We start from the raw sequence: 5,736 nt of genomic DNA on the forward strand, positions 1-5,736 counted from the left end.
CTCGCCTAGTCCCAGTTACATAATATTCACGTCGGGTACAAGGAAAGGCACTTCAGCACTAAGCACCGATATCTACCTCCCTGCCCAATCCTCGCCTCAGATCGGATGATAGGGTCGTTCTATAGTGGATACCAAAGAGGTGGAAGATCGAAGAGGACCTTGTTTAATGACGGTCATGATCATGGTTTGCAACATGTGAAAGTTGCGAACAGTTGCACATACAGTGGCTGGCACCAAAAAGGAAACAATTTGAATAAATAGAACTAATATTATGCTGTGATTTTTTTTTGTGTGTGTGTTTTGTTTTGTTTTGTTTGGGGGTGTTTTTTTTTTGTTTGTTTGTTTGTTTGTTGTATTTTATAGTGCGGCTGTCGCATAGTTACTGCAAATTTACATTATCGCAATTATCTTTAGGCTTATGGAATGTTAGAAAATACAAATTAAAGTTTGACTATATTTGGCACAAACAAATATGCGTGAAAAAAAGGCCTAAATTGAACCATGTGTTGTGCTGAAATTTTTAAATATGCTAACAATCTTCGAAGATCTTTATTCTAGATTCTGAATCCAAATAATACTGTATACATGCAGAGTGACTTTGATGGGAATGACTAGTGAGTCAAAGTCAAGGGGAAGATCGAGTGGAGTTTTCGTATATGAGCAAAGGCTGCGGCATACGTCAGTGATCATAGTGCTCTATGAAACCAGTGATGCAATTTGTTCAGAATTGTCTCCAGTATATACATCACAATGAATTAACTGACTCTGATTCTATGCCGGTATTTGCTGCTTTCTTGTTTCATTATGCAACAGGCTACAGCAGAGACTCCACAGCAGCAGCAGTAAAAACAACTAGGCTCTCTCTCGTATCATACACACTATAGAGCAGAGATGCAACGTTGTTCTTACTTCTTCGCACCATCAGATACCGAGTAGTCTACACTGAATGTGGAAACAGGCACATTCGGTCTCACGTTGAAATGCAGTTCAAACAGTTGGACCCGCAGTTGAAGAGGCAATAATATATTCATATCAAGTGACTTATCTTAAACAACATAATTATCATATTACATTATGGACATAACATGCATATTTTCCCATCTCTCCCTCTCCCTCTATCTCTGCGTCTCATTTACCTGTTCTCGCAATGTAATTATCACTCTGACACGAATTCTATACACGTTGCATCACCGGCATGTATTACTCCCTTATTCATATCCTTGCACTTGCACTTTCATTAGGGCCTACGTCTCAGACGGTACGCGGTATCGTCATTGCTATTGGTCGAAAGTTCACTGGGAAGCAGTGCGTCACTGAGTGCCCTGGCCTCGCGTTCTTTCATTGGCTGAGCGTATATGCAAATATGCGTGACCAAAAGTCTTTGATGACGTTTGAAGGTTACGCACGCGCACACTCTCTCTGTCTTGTTTTGGTAACAGATGTCGATAGGAAATATTGTCATAAGTCCTTTGACTGATTTAGCCTTTGACTGCCGCACTTCGGAGCATTGGAAAGCTTTCCATTCCTTTTGCATTCAAATTTGCGAAATAATCAGGTAAAACAGACTTTCACATGATTTCTCTTGTTTATAATACTTTTGTGGACATAAGTACTAGTATGTATTTGTTACAAGCTAAAGCTTTTACTAGTTACGACTATATGCAATATGTGGGTATGCATATCCTACAAACATGTATACAAGAAATTTCGGCTTTTCTGACAAGCGTTAATTTCCTGTACCAGCTTCACCGCTTTTTTATCATACGTGTCATAGGAGATCGTTCTTTCGCTATTGCAGCACCGATTTTAGGGCTTAGACAGGCACTGAGCAAATGTCAAAATTTAGCGGTCTAACTGTGTTATACTTATCTTTAATTTAGGTTTATGAAGTTTTGCAAATTGCTTAGAGAGACTTCTGAATGCCCCATATAAATGCAAATTATTATCATCATCTTTCTACTTATCAAAGTCTGGTTACTGCAGTTATGCTTGTCGTGCTGGTACAGGCATCTACCACAATAAACCTCGTTCATTATTATGTCAATTAAAATAAGATTATGAGAACTTCAATCTTATGGAAATGACGAACTTCAAGTCAAATTCTAACACCTATAGCTCTGTTCTTGTAAACCTTTCTAGTTACATAAACCTCGATGTTGGATATATCGCGCCTTTAGGTATGCGAAGGATGAGAATGAATTATGGCGTTTAAAGCTGTATAGCATACAAGTACCATGTTCCCCTAGATTATGAACAGAATGATGAATTGCAGCAAAATTGAATTGAACAAATATGCAATGCATTTTGCTTTGTGTTCGTTTATTTCTTTATCCATAAGATGCCATACTTTCTTGGTTATCTTGGTTCTTGGATGGCGAATGAGACGTCTTCCATCTTCACGTCTCTCCTAAGCCAAGATATCATCAAAGATGCCAGAACTAAAGCTCAGGTATATAATGATATGACACAGTCTAACATTGATTGGGTCTCTTCTTGTCCTTTCTTTTATATATACACGAAATAATGTTTGGGAAATATTCTGTTAATTTCAATCTGAAACATGCATTAGGCCTGATTCAAATATATACTCACTTGAAAATGAATCCTCTGTACTGTTTTGCAGCCAGATACCTTACCCTATATAGGTTGTTATTTTTCTCTTTCTAGCGAGTCTATTTGCACATCACTACTTGGTATTCAATAAATAGATAACAGTTTCCTTGTTTCCTTTGTATTGACGGACTATGATTCGAGGTACACACCGGGGAATGACGTATACTAGTACAGGGTGTGTGGTCGCTTTCACCATGCTATGCTGTCAGATTCTGAATGATTGCAAAAACTGATTCCTTTAAGTGCAGTACCACTCTCGATTCACGTTAAAATTATAAGATGGAGTAAATCTAAATAAAAAAAATATCATAATTGTATGAAAGCTGTGAAATGTTGAAGTTTCACTTGCTTTGAAAGACCTGAGATAATTGCTGCAACCACACATTATATAATCAGAGTGACGATGTCATCATATCACAGCTCTCAATTAGAACACAAATAAAATCATTTTATTTTTTGTCTATTGTTCATCAATTCAATCATTTCCATCTGGAAATAATCACTGGTAGTATCATAGCACAACAATAATTTGATGTATAATAAAAAAAATTATCTGACTCATTTGAAGGAAATTAGTGACTTTCTGTATTCAAGTCAATAGGATTTTGTCAAATTGTATGTGAGGTGATGTCATAGTCGCGACATCTATTTTGCACATACTAATAAGGTTGGGACTTAGTTTTACATGAAAGTCAGCTTGAACATTAAGGGCTAAGAATTGATACCATTATCTTCTAATTCCTTGGCACTGTTAGCTCGCCTTGTATCCAAGCCGTCTACTGCAATAGAATGAAATCAGGCAGTCATTGTCGTCTCTTCGTTTATTTCTTTCTTGATTTCATGCACTACAGAGATTATCTGGCTTTTTTCTGCACACACCCTTGACGGAGACCAACACCCGGCCACCATCGGACAAGTTCCCCTGTAGCTCGCTGCTTCTTAGAAGCCTTTGTGTGTTGGAGAAGAAGGAAGAGACTATCAAGGTCAGTTGATTGATGCAGTAATTGGTATTTTCATTGAAAGTGGGGAGAAGGAAACAGCTTGCCAGATTCAGTGAAACCAACGTCAGTTGACCATCATGTTATAATCCTGGCTCATGTCGTGGAGACATTCCTGTATCAATGACTGACTTATCTGATGAAAACAAAAACAACAATAATAGAAATGGTGTCTTCTTATCACCTGTGTAGTGCAGAATTTCATTACAACGTCAAAAATAAATACTATAAAAACAAGAATGGCAAAGTTCAGTTTCCTAAAGACAAATGTTTTCGAGAAAAAAAAGGCTAAAATGGCATGAATTCATATTTTGCGGACAATCCTTTTACAGACAGCATTACCAAATAGCCATATTCTAACAAGTAATACTCTGTGATATAATCATGCTCAACTAAATGTATTTCTCGGTCGTGAAGCTGGAACTTTAAGTCGGTTTATCGTGATGTTCTTTGACGTTATGAAAACTACTCCGTGCCTGAAGTTCATTGAAATATATATTTTTAAATGTGCAGCGTCTCCACCTGATGGCTGAAAGGTCAAGGGAGAAGAACCAGTTTTACCAATCCTATCTCAGGGTAGGTAGAAGAACCAGTTTTACCAATCCTATCTCAAGGTAGGTAGAAGAACCAGTTTTACCAATCCTATCTCAGGGTAGGTAGAAGAACCAGTTTTACCAATCCTATCTCAGGGTAGGTAGAAGAACCAGTTTTACCAATCCTATCTCAGGGTAGGGAGAAGAACCAGTTTTTCCAATCCTATCTCAGGGTAGGTAGAAGAACCAGTTTTACCAATCCTATCTCAGGGTAGGTAGAAGAACCAGTTTTACCAATCCTATCTCAGGGTAGGGAGAAGAACCAGTTTTACCAATCCTATCTCAGGGTAGGTAGAAGAACCAGTTTTACCAATCCTATCTCAGGGTAGGTAGAAGAACCAGTTTTACCAATCCTATCTCAGGGTAGGGAGAAGAACCAGTTTTACCAATCCTATCTCAGGGTAGGTAGAAGAACCAGTTTTACCAATCCTATCTCAGGGTAGGTAGAAGAACCAGTTTTACCAATCCTATCTCAGGGTAGGGAGAAGAACCAGTTTTACCAATCCTATCTCAGGGTAGGTAGAAGAACCAGTTTTACCAATCCTATCTCAGGGTAGGTAGAAGAACCAGTTTTACCAATCCTATCTCAGGGTAGGTAGAAGAACCAGTTTTACCAATCCTATCTCAGGGTAGGGAGAAGAACCAGTTTTACCAATCCTATCTCAGGGTAGGTAGAAGAACCAGTTTTACCAATCCTATCTCAGGGTAGGTAGAAGAACCAGTTTTACCAATCCTATCTCAGGGTAGGTAGAAGAACCAGTTTTACCAATCCTATCTCAGGGTAGGTAGAAGAACCAGTTTTACCAATCCTATCTCAGGGTAGGTAGAAGAACCAGTTTTACCAATCCTATCTCAGGGTAGGTAGAAGAACCAGTTTTACCAATCCTATCTCAGGGTAGGGAGAAGAACCAGTTTTACCAATCCTATCTCAGGGTAGGTAGAAGAACCAGTTTTACCAATCCTATCTCAGGGTAGGTAGAAGAACCAGTTTTACCAATCCTATCTCAGGGTAGGTAGAAGAACCAGTTTTACCAATCCTATCTCAGGGTAGGTAGAAGAACCAGTTTTACCAATCCTATCTCAGGGTAGGTAGAAGAACCAGTTTTACCAATCCTATCTCAGGGTAGGTAGAAGAACCAGTTTTACCAATCCTATCTCAGGGTAGGTAGAAGAACCAGTTTTACCAATCCTATCTCAGGGTAGGTAGAAGAACCAGTTTTACCAATCCTATCTCAGGGTAGGTAGAAGAACCAGTTTTACCAATCCTATCTCAGGGTAGGTAGAAGAACCAGTTTTACCAATCCTATCTAAGGGTAGGTAGAAGAACCAGTTTTACCAATCCTATCTCAGGGTAGGTAGAAGAACCAGTTTTACCAATCCTATCTCAGGGTAGGTAGAAGAACCAGTTTTACCAATCCTATCTCAGGGTAGGTAGAAGAACCAGTTTTACCAATCCTATCTCAGGGTAGGTAGAAGAACCATTTTTATCAATCCTATCTCAGGGTAGGTAGAAGAACCAGTTTTACCAATCC

The 5,736-nt window shown here is 38.8% G+C and overlaps 1 long non-coding RNA gene across 1 annotated transcript; it reads left to right on the forward strand.

Moving 5' to 3' along the window:
• The first annotated feature begins 2,335 nt into the window (after nucleotides 1-2,335).
• Nucleotides 2,336-4,177, forward strand: LOC140233106 (uncharacterized). The gene is made up of 3 exons (XR_011901529.1): nucleotides 2,336-2,449; nucleotides 3,465-3,596; nucleotides 4,125-4,177. It is a non-coding gene; the product is annotated as an uncharacterized lncRNA (long non-coding RNA).
• Nucleotides 4,178-5,736: the final 1,559 nt, after the last annotated feature.

The sequence above is a fragment of the Diadema setosum genome, chromosome 9 (genome assembly GCF_964275005.1).
Source record: "Diadema setosum chromosome 9, eeDiaSeto1, whole genome shotgun sequence".
In the NCBI taxonomy this organism is placed as follows: Eukaryota; Metazoa; Echinodermata; class Echinoidea; order Diadematoida; family Diadematidae; genus Diadema; species Diadema setosum.